Source organism: Dendrobium catenatum, unplaced genomic scaffold (genome assembly GCF_001605985.2).
Source record: "Dendrobium catenatum unplaced genomic scaffold, ASM160598v2 fragScaff_scaffold_231, whole genome shotgun sequence".
NCBI classification, from domain to species: Eukaryota; Viridiplantae; Streptophyta; class Magnoliopsida; order Asparagales; family Orchidaceae; genus Dendrobium; species Dendrobium catenatum.
In genome coordinates, this window is record NW_021318693.1 from 9,392,131 (window position 1) to 9,412,191 (window position 20,061).

Consider the following 20,061-nt stretch of genomic DNA (forward strand, 5'->3'; position numbering starts at 1 on the left):
CTGCACCGCGGAATATTTCTCAAAAAGCCCCAAATCAGCTGAAACGAAAACAGGAGCTGACACTATACGTAGTAAGTAAAGGATGATTACCAGGAAAGTAGAGACAAGTGTAATGTGTTCTGCTTCTTCGTTTTCTTCTTCTTTCTCCAGACGTGAACCGACAAGCGTGTTCCGATTTAACCTAAATTTGTTGAGAGATCGCGACTCTCAGCGAATATATTCCACGGTGCTGATCACTAAGGCCCGACATTTTTAAAAACGCTTTTCGAAGTATAAAAAAATTTTGCATAGATATTAAAATTAGATAGAGAAAGTAGACTTTATGTTTTTTTTTAATGATTTTATATATTTCACAATAGATATAATTAATCAAATATTTAAATTATTTATTTTCTAAAAAATATATATTTAAAATTTACTTTCGAATGAAATTACCATATTATATAAAACGGAGTCATAACTTTAGCCATGAATTAGAATTATCTTAAAACTGCGAGCTATACGAATATTCGTCTCTCTAACTCAATAACCTTAGAGCTTATGTGATCAATTGGTTGTAAAACATTGCAATGATGCTCTTGACTTCTCAACAATCATATATGCAAAGTTAGTGTTGTTATATTTTACTATTTAAATTTCAATACAATCATTCTCAGTCAGTGGTGAATCCAGCCTATTTTTTTAGGGTGACAAACTCAAAAGATGCCCATTCAAAGAGTATGAATTAAGTATAACTACTAGTAATATTTTTAGACCTCTTGCCAGTAACAATGAATTGGGTGGAGTCTTAAAACAATTAAAAATGATTTGATTTTGTCAAAGAGAGCTCTGCTTTAAGAATTGTTTGGGGGAAAACTAAACAAGAGACTTATTTCAATTTCTTCAATCTTCTTCTACCAAAAAAAACACACACACACACTCAAGATTCTTGACAAAGATGGGCTGATCTTTTGCAGTCGCTTTAGTTTCTCTCCTTCCTTTAGTTTCAGAGAGAAAGCATGGAAAGCTACTTTGAAGTAGCGCCATAGCGGTGAGAGAGAGAGAGAGAGAGAGAGAGAGAGAGCACGAGGGAGAGAAAAAAGGATTTTGGTGAGAAGAGAGTTATATATTTTTTGCTTTTTATGCTTGTAAGATCCACGGCTCCGGCTTGTAAGAACTAAAATGAGTAATTTCCATACTGCTATGAATGCCAAAATTTTTAAAAAAATGAAATGAGAAGTGTGATAGCTTAATAAAAATTACATTGCTGAATGCTTAACCGAGGAATGGAAACATGAGATTCTCGAAGATGAAGGATGTCGGGCGCGGGCTGTGGCAACCTTTTCAAGAAGGAGAAAACGATTTCTTGTGAAGTTACGAATGAGACGGCTGCAATTGATAATAAGGGGCGCTCTTACGAAGGTGGCTGCTATTCTGGGAACGGGGCAGGATGGGTAAACTATAGCAATTATGAAATTTTTAGGGCAAAAAGGTGTTTTTAGGGGGGGGGGGGGCAAAATTTCAAAAATGCCCTCGAACTTTTTTTTTTCAGCATGGGCATTTGCCCACCCTCACTAAGCCTGGGATCCGCCCATGTTCTCAGTAATCATAGGTCATAATATAAAGAATGAATAAACTCATAATTAGGATTCCAAACCTTGTTTGCATGCTAAATCATAAGCCAAATACATCATATTACTTGTTACAACTATGTTAGAACTATGCTCGAACCTTATTTAAATCATTGATGGGATGTTGTTCGGCTCGTCAAGGATTTAAAAAAACGCACGTGCGAGAACCCAAAAAACAGCGGGTCGGGTCGGCGACTTTTTTTCATGCTACGTGGCGCTAAAACATTGGTGGCCGAACGTAGAGGAGCGTACGTTCACCGGACCGAATAAAAGTTCGTTAGAACTATACTCAAACCTTATTTAAATCATGATTGAACCTTATTTAAATCATGCTCAAACCTTGTTTAATTATTGTTGAAACTTTAAACATGATTCCAATAAGGATCAAGTAAGGATTGAGCAAGATTCAAGAAAGGCTCTAGCATGTTAGAGCAAGATTCGAGTATGGTTTAAACAAGCTTTGAACATTGTTTGAAACCTTTTGTTTTGTTCTCAGTATCATATATTGAATTGATCCATTTGAGATGTTTTGCTATGTATACGTATGACCACTCTAATCATATATATGGAGAGATATTACATTGCTAAAATCCTATATAGAGTTGTGAGTAATGGATAAAATTGTTAGATAGCTTGAGGCATTTAATCTTATGAGAGGAATTGCAAAAATCCACTGTTAGGTAGCTTGTCAAAGTTCATAAGTTGTAGTTTTTTAGAGCTCTAGTTCATTACTATTACTGAGGATGGTAATAGAATGAGAGATACTCTAATGTATTTAAACTTTTACAGAAAAAATGCAAATTTTAAAATTATTAAATTTGCATTTATTATTTTGTAGGGATTTGGAGAATTTCTATTTGAGAAGGAATCCAAGGAATTAAGTAAAAGTATTGGGCATATAGATAGCTACTTAGATGGAGATAAAAATGTTTAGAATGTAGACTTTAGAAAGCATTCATGTTTTGCTTTGAGAGGGATAGTGTAATGTCCCAAGAAAAAAAATTAAAAAATATTCTTTTTATTTTTTAAAATCAACACCAGAGCTATCTATTTTTATTTTATTAATATAATATCAACTAAAATAAAATTAGCAATCAAAACATCAAAATACATCTGTATTCTTATTCTAAAATTATATACAATACTCATGAATTATACAATTGTAACCTATCATCATCAATCTTGAGTAAAAAAGATTAGCTAAAGGACAAAAATAAAACACTAAACCTGAAGAATTCTAATCTTATAAATCTCACACATATGATCATCTACCCTGAACTGAAATTATATAAATCACATATAATGAGTTAAAAGGTACAGCATGTCATTTAATCCTACAACTGACTGAAAGCACAGTAAATAAACGGTATGAATGTCATCAATAAATTCATAATAGTAGTCATATGATCTTAAATTGATGCAGAAATAATAAAACACCCATGTATAAGTAGTAGAATCTGTAAACAATAAACTATTATGGTACATAAGCTAGTAAAGCAGTATGTAGGAGAAACCATTAAACCAATATGAATGTAAAATAAAAAAGCGGTCATCATATCAGTACTATCAATCAGTAAAAAAATTATATAAAGAAGTAAAACCAAAGCATTGATAAATACTATCAAAATCATATCAATATAGTAAAATTAGATAGTAGTGTACACAAACTATCCAAATATTCTATAGTAGTATCAAATCAATTTCTTAATCACGTGCTCAGTATATCACATGTTTGGTATCAATACAATGAATCAATATCAGTAATGGTGAATTAATTGTTGTATCAAATAGTATCGATTTCCCTATCGGTAACAGTATCAGTATAGTGTTGTTAATAAAATGGTGACATTAATAGTAAAACAATGAAGTAACAATAAACCCATACAATGATAGTAAATTAACAAACAATAAAGCAGTAAAATTGTACAATAACAGTAACAGTGAATCAATAACATGTATTTTAATAGTCACACTAAATAAATAAGAATTCCTAGTTTAATTGGTGTTTTTCTAATAAATAATAATCGATATAAGTATTTTGTTGGCTCAGTAAATAGAGGCATAACTCTTTGCCCATCGGCATAGTAATCATCTTCTTATAACTCTCAATCAGTATCACATGAATCAATAGAGAATAACATCAAATTTTAGTATTTTAAGAAAAGTTCATTGACCCACCATCCTTTACAGGTCAATCAATATCCAACCAACATCAGTGAAATCAGTTGTTACTTATCCTCACATATATTATTATCATATTTTATATCAATAATAACGACTAACTATTACTTAACATTATATCCATATTTATTTATAATTCTTGTATTAAAATTATGATTACAGTAAAAATATAAGTTATTTAATATGTAAAATTAATACATAATACAATAACTTTTATTTTACATAATGAAGTTTAATAAATGTTACAGTCAAAATGTATAGGATAATTAGTATGATAAAATAGTAAAAATTGTGTGATAAAAGTTCAATAAATCTAAAAAAAATGCAATAAAATCAATTATGAGAAGATTCAAATAGTTAAAATCAAAATATTTTTAAATTGAGATAGGATTATAATCACATACAATGATATGAGCAATCTCTACAAAAGTGATAAATTTATCCAATCGCTAAAATTCGACTTTCTTCATTTCACTCCGCTGTTCTGCAATTCAATCATGAATTCATATTTTTTCATTTTTCAATTAATTTCAAAAATTTCTATTGTTACATATAAAATATGAATGTTAGGTTTATGTTATATTATAAATGATGTTCTTCTCAATCATTATAAGAATGATGTTATTTTTACTAAGATGCTTGCCTTTATTACAGTAGGGAAAAACATTACTTAGATTATGACCTATTTTTACTAAGGAGGAGTCATAATTTTAGCCGTGAATCAAGGGAATCTTATGACACCAAGTTATAGAAAAATTCATCTCTCTAATATATTCTCTATATGAGTAACTTTAGAGCTCATGTGATCAGTTGGTTTTTAAACATTGCAATGATGTTCTTGACTTCTCAACCATCACATACACAAAGTTAATGGTGTTATATTTTTACTATTTAAATTTCATTATAATCATTCTCAGTAATCATAGGTCATTATTTAAAGAAGGTATAAACTCCTAATAAGGATTCCAAACCTTGTTTGCACACTAAATCATAAGCCCAATACATCATATTACTTGTTACAACCATGTTAGAACTATGCTCGAACCTTATTTAAACCATGATTTAACCTAATTTAAATCCTGCTCAAACCTTGTTCAAATATTGTTGAAACTTTAAACATGATTCTAATAAGGATCGAGTAAGGATTGAGCAAGATTCAAGCATGGTTCCAACAAGTTAGAGCAAGATTCAAGTATGGTTTAAACAAGCTTTGAACATTGTTTAAAACCTTATGTTTTGTTCTTATTATCTTATATTGAATTGATCCATTTGAGATGATTTGTTATGTATGCATATGACCACTCTAATCATATATATATAGAGAGAGATATTACAATGCTAACATACTATATAGAGTTGTGAACAATGGATAAAATTGCTAGATAGCTTGAGGCATTTAATCTTATGAGAGGAATTGAAAAAATAACCTTTAGGTAGCTTGTCAAAGTTCATAAGTTATAGGCTTCTAGAGCTCTAGTTCATTATTATTACCGAGGATTGTTGATTATGAGTAGAACGAGAGATACTCTAATGTATTTAACATTTTACAAAAAAAATCTAAAATTTAAAATTATTAAATTTGCATTGATTATTTCGTAGGGATTTGGAGAATCTCTCTTTGAGGAGGAAACCAACGAATTAAGTAAAAGTATTGGGCTTATAGATAGCTACTTAGATGAAGATAAAAAATGTTTAGAATGTAGACTTTAGAAAGCCTTCATGTTTTGCTTTGTGAGGGATAGTGTAATGTCTCAAGATAAAATTTGAAAAAATATATATATATTCTTTTTATTTTTTTTTTAAATCAACACTAGAGCTATCTATTTCTATTTTATTAATATGATATAAGATAAAATAAAACTAGCAATCAAAGCATCAAAATACATCTATATTCTTATCTTAAATTCATATACAATACTCATCAATCATACAATTATAATATATCATCATCAGTCTTGAGAACAAAAGAATAGCTAAAGGACAAAAAGAAATAAACTAACAGTAAACCTGAAGCTCCTAATATGATCAATCTCACACATCTGTTCCTATACCCTGACCTAAAATTATTTAAATCACATATAATGAGTTAAAAGGTGTAACACGTTATCTAATCCTACAACTGACTCAAATAACGATAAAGAATGCATGTATCAATAAATTCATAAAAGTAGTAGTCATATTATCTTAAATTGATGCAGAAATAATAAAACACACATGCAGCTGTAGTAGAATCTGTAAATAATAAAAAAATATTATACATAAGCTAGTAAAGCAATATGGTGGGGAAATAATTAAACCAATATGGGTGTCAAATCAAAAAGTGGTCAACATATCAGTAATATCAATAAGTAAAAAAATTATATAAAGTGATAAAACCAAAGCATAGATAAACATTGTCAAAATCATATTAATACAATAAAATTATATATGAGTGTACACAAACTATCCAAATTTTAGATATCAGTATCAAATTAATATCTTAATCATGAGCTCAGTATATGTCATGCTTAATATAAGTACAGTGAATCTATATCAGTAATCATTTTAGTGAATCAATAATAGTTTTGAACAGTATCAATGTCCGTATTAGTAACAATATCAGCACAATGTTGTTAATAAAATGGTGACAGTAATAGTAAAGCAATGTAGAAACAGTAAACTCGTATAATGATAGTAAATTAGCAAATAATAATAGTAAAGCAGTAAAATAGTATAATAATAGTAATAATGAATCAATAACATGAATTTTAGTATTCACACTAAAAAAGTAAGAAATAATTACTTAATTGGTGTTTTCTAATAAATAATAATCCATATCAGTATCTTGTTAGCTTAGTAAACAGGGTCGTTACTCTTTGTCTATCGGAATAGTAATCATCTTCATACAACTCACAATCAAGATCACGTGAATTAGTAGATGATAACACCAAACCATAATATTTTAAGAAAAACTTATTGGCCCACCATTCTATACAAACCAGTTAGTCTCCAACCAATATTAGTGAAATCAATTTTTACTTATCCTCACATATATTATTATCACAATATTATGATAATAATATCAACCAACTATTAATCAACATTATATCCATACTTATTTCTAATACTTATATTAAAAGTATGCTTACACTAAAAATATCAGTCATTTTATCATTAAAATTAGTATATAATACAATATGTTCCATTTTATCTAGTGAATTCTAATAAATGATATAGTCAAAATGTATAGGATAATTAGTATGATAAAATACAAAAAATTGTTTGGTAAAAGTTCCATAAATATGGGGAAAATGTAATAAAATCAGTTATGAGTAGATTTAAATAGTTAAAATTAAAATATTTTAAAATAGAGATATGATTATAATCACATACAGTGATCTGAGCAATCTCTATAAAAGCGATAAATCGATCTGACCTCTAAAAATTGACTTTCTCCATTTCACTATGTTGAGATGCAATTCAAACATAAATTCATATTTTTCCAATTTTTAATTATTTTCAAAATTTTGTATTGTTACAGATAATGTATGGATGTTAGGTTTATGTTATATTATAAATGTTCTTCTCAATCATAATAAGCATGATGTTATTTTTACTAAGATGCTTACCTTTATTACATATGGAAAAATATTACTTGGATACTAATGGGGTAGGATATCATGGGAGAGAACTTTGGAATAGTTGAATAAATATATGTTATGATGAAAGCATCCTAAATAATGATATCCCAACGCAGTATACAATCATTGGATATGCCACAACATTACAACACTAAGCTTATGATTTCATCGAAATTGAGGAGACAACATATGGAGTACCTTAGAGAGTTATCAAAATATGTTTAGAATATCATTTGTACTTAATTCATAGAAGTTTCATAATCTGTAATGCATGAATATGATGCACATGTTTTGATGCCTACCTTTAACTCCACTTTCATCTATAACTCCCTTTCAATCTCCAACACTCGCATACAATAAGTGGGGCCAAATAGAATAGAATAACCTCATATAACTACATAGCAAGTGGGGCTAGAATCCCACCCACATCCACAAAAGGTATATAGGGATAGAATAGAACATATAGGGCCCTCATATAATCTAAAAAATTGCACTAGTAACCTTTCATATTTCAAAATTTCTCCAATGTTATGCGAAGAATTATGTAATTTGAATGTAACATAATTAATTATAGCTTTAAACATGAGCATGATAATGTATGAACTACCATAATTATTAATGTAGGGTGATATTTCTTGTATAAAACCTTTCATACATAACTTTTTTTTTACAATTATAATTCCAAAAAAATTATTTAGAGCAGCCCTTTAAGACTTCCAGAGAACTATCATGACTATAAAAAATACCTCATTTATTTGATATGCACAAAAATCACGATAGAGAAAATCAATTGATATAAATTCAACTTCTTATAAACATAATATCTCGATCAAAGCATACTATAATATACAAAAAGTTATATGGAGAAAACATGATAAAACTCAAGAAAAATGTATTTTTATCATTATTATACACTTATTATAGGGATGTAGGTGTTAGTGCTAAGTCATATTATATTAGTTTTCCTTTTTTAACTTTATCACTTTGCTATTTATATTTACATGCTCTTACTTTTATGTGTTATAATTGAAATTGATATTATTCTTAGTCTCTCATGTAATGAAATGCTTGAAATGATGGAATCAATTTATAAAACACTAGATGAGTTCTATCAAATAAATTTGTTTATTGGTTGCACCATTATTTTAAAAATATATTATCTTGTTAAAATATCTTATTTTTTATTGAAAAAGAAAATAGAAACAATAATAATACTTTTGTTTGTTATTTTTAATTATTTAAAAATATATTATTTAAAATTTTTAAAATTTAAAATATCTTATTTTTTATTGAAAAAGAAAATAGAAACAATAATAATACTTTTGTTTGTTATTTTTAATTATTTAAAAATATTTTTTAAAATTTTAAAATTATTTGCATAGTTTTAAAATCACACATGTACACCAACTAAAGGTGTGTCATACACTTCAAAGTGGACCTCATGCATATGCAACAAGCAACGATATGAAGAGGCAATAATTGGAACCATCAACTATCAAGCTCAAGATTCATGCATTTGAATATGGTACAAACACTTGAAAAATATAAAAGTTATAGACTTTTAGAAAGAGTTTCAATATCTAGAGTACAAGATAAGTCAAAGTAGAGACAATCCACTTGGAAAGAAAAGGAATGGCCTGAGTACATATATGTACTTACTCAAAATCAAGAGTGTTTAACCATAGGGCATGGTTAAGCAAAAAGATGACCTAGTTATAAGTGTATGAAGAAGTGGAGACAAAAAAAAATGTTATATGGCTAAGCTCATAATAATACCTAAAAAGGATGTTCACTACGCTAAAGGAATAGTAAAGTCCAAAGGGCTTGACTTTGCATAGATAATGGATTAGCAAATATAGCATGACTAAGGGTTCATTTGGGATAATTGTAGCTTTTTATAAAGGTGGTTGTAAAGTTAATCTGGAGAAACTAACTTTTTAAGGTCCAAAGGGCTTGCTCGGGAAAGAAGAATAGGGAGAGGAAGGAAGAGAGAGATAAGAGAGAGAAGCAGATTTCAGGCATTTTTGTGTATCAATTCTGTTCGGAGATTGCTTCTGATTGTTCTAAGTAACACAAATATCATTTTAGTTTTTCATGATTTTGAGTTTGACAGGTTTTTTCTTTCCTAAATTGATAAAATATATTTTCTCCTGATTTATTGAATTTTTATCGTGTGACATTTCATATATGATATATACTGATTATATGAATATTTTGACTATAATTTATTTAATTTCATTGGGTAAAATGAGAGTTGTGATTTTCTTAAGCTATGGATTAATATATAAGTTGTATTCCATTATATAGATTATTCTATTTCATGTTGCATTTCATATAAATGAGTATGGTATTTGCATTTAAGCAAGGAATGATGGCTGTTAATACTTTAATTAATTTGGGCTAGTTGTGAAAATGTTAATACCCTATGTAGGAGGGTGGGCCGATGAGCTTTCTTTTAAAGATGTTTTATGGTGTTATCTCGATTGTAGCCTGTAACTGATGACCAATTACGCTGAAAGGTAAAGAGTGATGACTTTTAATGATTTATTAAAAGCCATATATAATAATAATGATAAAGATAATGATGAGAAAAATGATAATAATGAAATGAATATATATGGATGAAACTACCATGCACATTAAAGATGGATATCCTACCTTGCTAAATCATATATTAAAATATATACATATTGGTAGTATTGATAAATAGAACTGTATTATACATAGATAGCATTGATAGATAGTTCATGATGGGTGTAGATACATATATGGGCTGCATATGATACATATAATATATAAGATAGATAAGAATTATGACATTGACATACATATATATATATATATATATATATATGTATTAGCTACATATTAATTAAATTGATTTCGTATTTTTGTTATTGATCATTTTGAGCCTTATAAATGATAATTGAACATTAATGAAATGGAATGCTATTGATTAGATCGATTGAACTAAGCATGCATATTGATTCTTATGCATTGAGTTAAAAGATTTAGTGAATTTGAGTTACCGCTTGGCATTTATACTCATTATGTAGTTACATGTTTACAGGAAAGGGTAAGGACCATGTGGCATGAAGCAATAGACAATATGTGTAGTTCCATTCAACAATTGTTGTTTATTTTGTAGTTATGATATATTGAAAGTGTTGTAGCTAAATTTTTGTTATATGACTATTATATACAAGACATTTTGGGTTTGTACTCATTGTATCTATTGATGAATATAAATACAAATCATATTTCTTTTTATTGTTTTTTATGAAATTGGTAGATCTAGTTAAATAGTTAAAATAAAAGACATACGTAATTCTTGTAATTGCTTCTAGGGTTTGACATACATAATGGATGAACTTAACCAAAAGAGCATGACTAATTCAAGATACATTTTTAGTCAAAAGAGTATTGTTAGTTCAAGATTTTTTTTAGTCAAAAGAGCATGATCAAGAGAATTCATAGCACACTTAAAAGAGCATGATTGCATAAGGAGTAAATAATATCAAAAGAGAATGACCAATCTAGGAAGATTCTAAGCCAAAACAACATGATTGAGAGGAGTTAAAAACATAATCAAAATATCATGATTGTACTAAGGTAAACCCAATCATAGGGGACTGGCTAAGTCTAAAGGAAAGCCTAAATAAAAGTACATAACTCCGCTATCACATAGAAATCAAGTTAAGATATCAATCATCTAATGAATGCTTACCAATGATGCAAATAGGGAAGACTTGAATGTTCTCTAGAAGTGCTTTAGAATGTTTTGTTACAACATAAGCCACCTAGGTCTAAACGGACAAGGCTGAGCTATTCTAAGATACTAAGGGGTGTAGTCCCCCACTAGTTTGCTTAACAAAAGTGGCAACCCAACTGTGTCCTTTGAGAGTGAAGTGTAAGATTTGAACCATATCAACCAAGCCTAAATATACTAAATAAAGTTGAAGTCAAAATTTATCAAGTAGAGAGTTTAGAGTGAAGTATGATGACTACATGTCCGTAAACATTTGTCTAATATAAATGTGGAATATAACTAAAAAACACAAAATGCTAAAAGGCTAGTAATCCCATGTTTATCAGAAGTCAACCTTTTTTGATCAAGATATCACACAAGTGTGTGCCTAGTATTTTAAATAAAATTTCACTATAAGCAAAATTTATCAAATCAAAGAAAATTTAAATTTTGAATATTTTGAAATTCTAAAAGTAAATTTGGATTTTTTTTAATTCCCATAGTTATCAAAAGGTGGAAATTCAAAACAATCAAATGCATTAAAGAGATTTTAAATTGAAATTTGGAATTTTGAATATTGATGTTTTAAAAAGTAAAACTCAAGTCGATAGTCAAAGTGAAACCCTTTTTTTATTAATTAAATGAATAATTAAAAAAAGAAATATCGGGACAATATGGATAGTTGGATAACCAAAATTCAAAATAAGTTGAACAAGGACCCAAATCACCCCAATTAATTAAAAATATAATGTCAGTGATTAAGGTATTTTTAAAATTTTTCTAGCATTTTTCATGTTTATCACCTAATAGTTGAAAATTATGAAAAACATTAAATAAAAAACTTTTAAATATTTAGAGATGTTTAATGTTTGACTATTAACTCTAGGGAGCTCAAATTAATCTTTCATTGATAAAATAATTAAAATATGTATATTTTTCATTATTCATAGGAAGGCATTTTAATAATAAAAATCCATAGCATGATGCACGTACAACAAATACACATGAAATTGAAATAAATGTTGGTGTATATATAATAAACATCTTAAAATAATTTCTAAAAATTATTAAAATTTTAGCATCTTTTATAGTTAATACATAAATATTAATAATTAGAAAAAATGACAAATAAATCATTCAATTGCACTTGATGGTTCAACACTTGATGTTTAAGCAACCCTAAAGTTTTCAAGGGCATTTAGGATATTTTACCATATTCAAAAAATAAAATATATGATTTTCAATATGTAAAATAGGAAATTATTTGATATCAAAAACAAAAAACCAAATCTATGGGATGTATGTCATGGCCTTGGGTCCACCTAAGGGCAATGGTAAATCGGCATAGGGTGAACCAACTTAAGAGCTTAAAATCTTTTTAATTTGGTTTACAATTCAATTGATTTAAGTAGTATAAATAAAAATTTTTAAATTGGAAATTATAGTCAAAATGTATTGAAATTATTTTTGTTTAAATCCTTAACCAACATTTTATCTATGGTCCAAATTTTATTGAATTTGGTTGAGAGGCAAAACCTCATCAAAATTCCATTATATTCTTACAAAATTCTATATGGATTAACTTGGACCGTTGGATCTTATTTATATAAGATCCAACGATCCCGCAGTCATCTTCCTCCCCGCGCCTTGGAAGGCTGATACTTCCAGACTGCCGCAGAGCGATGTCTCAATAAGGATAGTTAGGACATTTTTGGCTTACTGAGGATGCGCTTAATTGCATCTAACCCTGCTTCCACCACCATACAAAATGACCATCTAATGGCTTGCTAAAGGCGTGAAATTTCACTTACGTGGCTCATTACAGCTCCTGAAAGTTTCCCCTCGTCTTCACGACAGTGCGACATCTTCCATTAGATCTGCTAGAGGTGGTAGCTGGAGCTCACAGATAGCATTGAAAGGAAGGAGTTTTGCTCTGGGAGATTGTTTCAGAAAGCTAATAAATGGTATGGTGAGCTCAGGAATGCTTAGTTTGCCTAATTATTCTAAATAGTGGCTTAGCCAGGATTAAGAATGAGTTAACCTAACTTAATTAGCTGCCACTTGGCTTCCTTATACAGGATGGAGGGTGGTGACCTTGCCAGGAGAGGTAGATAAACGACAGTCCTGTGATTAAACATGGTTAAATCCTATTGGGCACTTCCAACGATGCTTAATCGTGGTTTTGGCAGACTAAACTTGGGTTAGTTACGTTAATCATAGCTAAGGATGTTGGTGGGGTTAGGTAAGGCTGTTCTTATCCAGTCATTTGGGTATTTGGCTAAGCCAAATGTTAAGAGTGTTTAAGCTTATTTGTATCTTCATTGGCTCAAATGGGCAAAATTGGCTTACTTGACTACACTTGGTCAAACCTATGGTCAAATTGGGTTGACCAAGGTTGATTCAAGTCAATGCAAGCCTGAGGGTTTTTGTCTAAGTGATTGAAGCAATTTTGAATGATATGGAGGATTGAAATAAAGAGTAAGTTTGATCAAGGGGGATGCTTGACACATCTTTAAGAATAAATTAGAGGTTTGTGTTGGGGAATTGAATTGGTTCAAGTTCAAAAGATTATGATTGGGAATGATAAGCACAACTAAAGATTATGATGTACATTTAAGAAGAAAAATATTAATTTCCCAACATCGATTGAGTGACCTACTTAAATTGTATAATTCAAAACTACCCCCTTCCGGGTCACTTCACTAATGTTCTTACTTGGCAAAAAATGGGCAAAAATGTAATCAGGCTAGGCTTTGGCCAATTGAGTAAGATACAATGAAGGGAAATTAATTACTTTTTCATCTTTCTCTCCTCCACACAACTCCACTCCTAGGACTATACAAAACCCTTAATAGCTCCTAGGAGTTAATTAATACATTACAAAAGGAATAGTGATTATCAAACTCAATGTCCCTAAGTTTATAAATGCAATTGATACTAGGAACATAAAAAGGTACCCACTTACCTTTCAAAAAGAACTTATTATTCTGGGCTTCTTTAGCATTAGCAAAAAACTCTCTGACAATGTTAACAACATACATAGAGGGTTCCTCATGCAAAGTTTCCCAATCCCTACTCACAATAATTGACATAATAGCCCCACTAGGATTTGTAATCCCCCTATGGTATTAACTATTTGCAAACAAATAGTTAAGTATATTGTTCCTCACCTTCTACAGAAACAAATCATCTCCTATTATAGGAAAAAGAAACCCTCTTCTTACTTGATTGCATTTTAGGGGACATTAAAAAATATGGAGTAGTGGAATTAGAAAATATGAATCACAAAAGTAAGAGAGAAGAGAACTCAAAACTTAGTGAAAAAAATTTAAAACTAACCGCCATATTTAAAATACTTGATAAGCATTGCAACACTTTAATGAGTAAAGTTACATCAATAGGAAGGGCTAAACAAAAAAACTATTAAAACTAAACAAATGTTTTGTGTGATAAAACATGTGGCACTATGGTGAAAGCATGGGAAAATGAAGCACTAGCTTTTTAACAATAGGATTATCGCGGTGCTTAACACATACGAGAGTTGAAGTGCTAGAAAAATTCTGCTGCCATAGTATTGTAATGGCTAATTATGGTTTTGACCTAATTTTATAGCATTGAAGGCAGTGTTGTAGTGCTCAATAAAGATTCATAATGAAAAGAGATGCCTTGTGTTGAATAAAATGTTTTAGCACTATATAATTAAAGGATGTAATACCATATCACTACATGGATTGGCGTTGAAGCATTCTGTAAGTGGAAGTAGCACTATGACACTTAAATTTATGGTGCTGTGGCATTATATTACACTAATTTTCATGAGACTCCAGTTCAATAGTGCCCGATTTAGATGCTACTGCGCTTAATAAGCAAGTGTTAAAGTTCTCTAAGACCCAATGTTATGGCATTGGCTTAAATTTGCAAATTGTATAAACCTAAAAAAATGATGCAATAATTTAAGTCACAACCATACTTAGTAACTTACAAATAACACAAGCATAACATTTTTCAAAAATTTTAAACCAAAATAATAAATACAATAAAACACATTAATAACAAAAATAAGATTAAACACCAACAAAATTAGGTTGCCTCCTCGGCACACTAAGTTTATTATCTTCAACCAAACTTGCCTAGATTTTCCTTTTAGTTGTAAGGCATAATTACTAATCCTCAAATACTCCAAGCTATGATCTTTCCATTTTCCTTTGGGTTAACTTCAGTGGTATTGGGTAAGATGCCATGCGGCCTACTACTAAAGAAAATTACAAATTATTCTAATTATTTTTTTAAAATTACTAATAAAAGTAGCTTGACTTTGTAATTAGTTTCCCATTTGAGTCACTAAGTCCTTCAAAGGTGTCTTCCTATATCTAAATTGATTATGTTGATTGAAGCTAGGGGATAAGAAGGTCTAGGGTTCGCTTTAGGTTATTAAGGATTATTCCAATTTCCTCCATTGTTTGATTGACTTGCATTCCACTAAGTTCCACCATTATTATTATTTCAACTGAAATTAGGGTTGTTCCTCACACCAAGATTATAAGTATGTGAATGGGATTTATTTGGTCTTCCAATCAAATTTACTTTCTTTATCCCTTGAACATTAGACTCAATAACATCATTCAAATCATGCTCTTCCAAATGCATAAATGATCTTGAACTAGAGCTAACTCCAAAGTTATCTGACTTCTTGGGCATGGCTTCTATCTAAGTTATAAGAATCGATAACGCATCTGGCTCATTGACACTTACTACTCTTTTAGGAATTACCCTTTCTGAAGACCACTGAAAATTATTTATTGTCATCTCCTCTATCAAAGTTTAAGCCTAATAAAAGACTTCCATATCAAAGAATCTCTAACTACTACATCAATTGCAGACCTAAGGTATCTTATAAGCCCATTATAAAAAATTTGAATCACCAATCAATGAGGAAAAATATGATGAGGGAACTTAATAATCATCTCCTTAAATCTTTCTCAACCCTCATAATTTGACTCTCTATAAAATTTGGAAAATAGAGTTATATCATTCCTAAGCTTAGCAGTTTTAAATGGTGAGAAATGTTTTTATAGGAACTTATATGCAAACTCATTCTAAATAGTTATAGAGCTTGTGAAAAAGAAATTTAACCACATCTTAGCTTTGTCTCTCAAAGAAAATGAAAATATATAAAGTTTAGTGACATCATCCCTGACTCCATTACACTTAAATATTACATAAATTTTTAAGAAGATAACTAAGTGTAAGTTAGGATACTCAATAGGAGTTCCCCCAAATTGATAATTTAATATATTTGAATAATGATAGGTTTCAATTCAAATTTATTGGCTTGAATTTGAGGTTGAGTGACACCTCCAAATTCAATATTAAGTCCTACCTATTCTAATCGAAATTAAAAAAGATAAATATATGATATTTTATATTTTGAACCTACATATGTTTGGAAGTATTTTGGTGTGTGAAAAAGGTTTGCATGCATTCTTGAATGTGTTTCAAGAGGTTGGAATGCTTATTCATGAATTATATAAATTTTCCACCTAGAGCAACACAACATTGGGTGTTTGCATGACACAACATTGTAGTGTCACCTAGGTACAGAATAGTGACATTCTTGTGCCGTAGTCTCGAGTTTTTGGAATTTGAACTAGCGTTACAGTGCTAGATGGCGGCACCGCTGTGCTAGGCCACTTTCTATACTTAAATATAATATGAAATCAATTATTCCATTCATTTGTTTATGTATGGTAGTTGGCATTGGATAAGGGTGATGGCTATAAATGAAACATAAGGATTTTTGAGCCACTTCGGGTCATTTTCATCGGCTCAGTTCAAAAAATCTTCTGGATTGAGATAAGTCATAATATGCATATGTTAATTTTCATAAATATACAATTTTTCCAATTTTTTTGATTAAATTTATATTTTTATTACCAAAAAAATGAGTATAACTTTACAGAGAAAAAAATTTTCACCACATAACTTTTATATGTTATTGAGATTGAGATTCTAAACATTTTAAATATTTCTTAGAATTTTACATGGTGGGGGGGGAGTTGAATTTTATTGAATAAAAATAATCCAAACTCTAAAAAAATTGCATTATGGTGTTATTAATATTTTAAAATGATATTTTATAGGATCTCAAGTGATTTGATTATGTTTTAAAACTATTTTTACTCAATAAAATTTTTTGTTGGCTATCACTATAAAAAATTGTGCAATCATGAAAGTGCCTGATTAATCTTAAATTACTACAATGTGATGAAATATGTGTTTATGTGATTGAATTGTGTGATATTGAATAGTTTTGACATGAAAAAAAATCTATTGGGAGATATAATGGACAAGAATCCTTGAGACTCTATGTATGGCAAAGAATCTGAATTTAAAGTCTATCTTGTGTGAGTCATAATGGAAAAAAATATTTTTAGATTTTATCTGAAAGAGGAGGAGGTTTTGTTGGGAGTCATTAGGAATCATAATCCCGTGAGATTCTATTTGGGATTGAAGAAATATGTTATATGAATTTTAGTTTAATTCAAAGCTCAGTATTATCATTTAACAATTTTAATAACATCTATGCTTTTATTGCATTACTCAACACAATAATTTAATATACTAGATTTAATTATATTTAAATATTCTAAAAGTAATTTGTAAAAGAAATAATTTAAAAATTTTCATATGTATTTATGACTTGCTGAGATGTTACAGTGGGTTTGCATTCCATTTTTTAAGGTTAGGGAAAATGAAGGAGCCTATGGATTAACAATTTAATATTTGATCTAAGTTTATATAGGTATTTGCCTATTTTTAATTTTTGTGCACTCATGACTTGCTTTGGTTAAATTTTGCTCGGCTCTCTATTGTATTGCCATGTACTATAGTGTAGATCTTATGCATATACTTTAATGAATTAAAAGAAATTATGTGGATGAGTTTATTTTAATTACTCTAGATGATTTATTAGCTCTATAGTTTGTTGTTTGTTTAAAATATATATTGGAAGAGAAATTAAAATATTTCTAAAACTAGATCTTGGGACTTGCTTATCACAGCTAAACATAATAGTTATTATCTAGTTGGGTTGGGTTGTGATAAGATTTTGGTGGTATCATAGCAATAGTTTAGGAAATAAGTTATAAAATAGAGCTACAGGAAATTGAGCTCAGTGCAGTAGAGGATTAGTTGAGAAGACTATAGAAGATATTTAATGGTGTGTAGTGTCATCCTGAGAGGAAAGTATTTTTAGCAGTATTTCTATTAGATGGTGAGGTAGAGCATCGATGGATGGGCCAGTAGGATAAAAAATTTTAAGGAATATTGAATTCTCTAATTAGTAGCTAGAAGTTCTCTGATATGTTTTGAGTTTGGTTTGTACCATTTTTTGCATGTCAGCATATGCAAGAGACTTTTCTAGGATTGGTTTTGAGTATCAGCCTACACTCCTTTATAGATGGTTAAAACTCACACAGATAAGTGTTAAAGACTTATGAGAGGACTTCAAGACAGTCTAAGATAGCCATTGGTACCATTTCACATTATTTATTTTTTTGAGCTTATAGAGAGAGTCCAATTAACTAAAAATGATAAGATACCTACTCAACAATAATGAACTATTAGTAAGATGAGGTTAAGTGGTGAGACATATAGTAGTGGAATTTTTGAAAGAAGAGTATATTTATATTTGGAGAGTCTAAGAATGGTAGAATGTCTATATCTATAGCAGCTATGAGTGGGAGTATTGTTGTTAGTTCTGGTGGTTTTCTTAGTAGGGGCACTTATGTGCACTATTTATGGCGGATAACATTTTGGTCAGTGTCACATGATGACTAGATAAAACTTCAAGAGTGGCAGGTAGAACATCGGGTAGTGAAGTGTTTACAAGAAATATTAGATAGATAATCTAAGTCATGATCTGATAGTTTGGTTCGACTAATAAGGAATCTGAGGGTTGCTCCACTTTTTACATTTTTTTGAGGGAACATCTGGTGGATCTAGTTCTCTAATAGGCTTAGTAGCATGTAAACTATATGGTAATGATACGAGAAAACCTAGTGGTTCAATTGCTCCATATAATACCCAAAAATGTTTAAAAGATATGTAAGTATAAGCTTCCTCTAAATGTTCATTTAGTTTTATTAATTCTCATTATTTAATTATTAGGTATTAGTTAAATTAATTTATGTACTTAATCCGTAAAAGGTAATGATTTTTTTATATCACTGTAGCAGTCAGAAATTTTCACTTATCTATGCATGCAAGCTTTGATGGAAAATCTTAGTTAAGTAGATAGTGGAAAGGATAGTGGGAATAAATAGTGGGAATAAAATATTAGTTAAGTAGATAAGAAGCTAGAGCACTACTCCACTTTATTTTCTCATTAGCTTGCTTTAGCATTCAAGAAGGCGGACTGTGCCGGTGACTTGCAGGTGGAAGGAGGCGAGCTCAAGCATGCAAATGCAGTCTTTAATTGTTGATTTCTAAATTTCAGGTTAGTAGATTTCTGAGTTAGGAAAGAAGTGTAGTAATGGTAGGAATGAATTGTATAACAACATATTTTAGTGATTTTCTTTGAAACGAGATGTGGTTTACTTGAATTAGGTTATACTGCTAAGGTAGGATACTGCAGTTGTTGAAAAACAGTTGAAAACTATTTGTAAGGCTGCCATATTTGCTGAAAATAGCAAATTTGGAGCAATAGACTGTTGTAGTTGTTGAACTACTGAAAACAGCAAGTTTGTAAGGGTGAAAATTGTATGTAAGACTGCTGTAGTTGCTGAAAACAGTAAGTTAGAGCTGTATCCTATTGAATTTTATCAAGAGAATGTTGTAGATGTTGTTGTGAATCTCTACTCTCAGCTATTATTAACTATAAACTGAAATCAGGTAGAACAAC

At 29.7% G+C, this 20,061-nt stretch overlaps 1 non-coding gene across 1 annotated transcript; it reads left to right on the forward strand.

Annotated features, from left to right (window-relative positions):
• Positions 1-16,094: 16,094 nt before the first annotated feature.
• LOC114579228 lies at positions 16,095-16,201 on the forward strand. Its single transcript, XR_003700137.1, has one exon. It is a non-coding gene; the product is annotated as a small nucleolar RNA R71 (small nucleolar RNA).
• Positions 16,202-20,061: the final 3,860 nt, after the last annotated feature.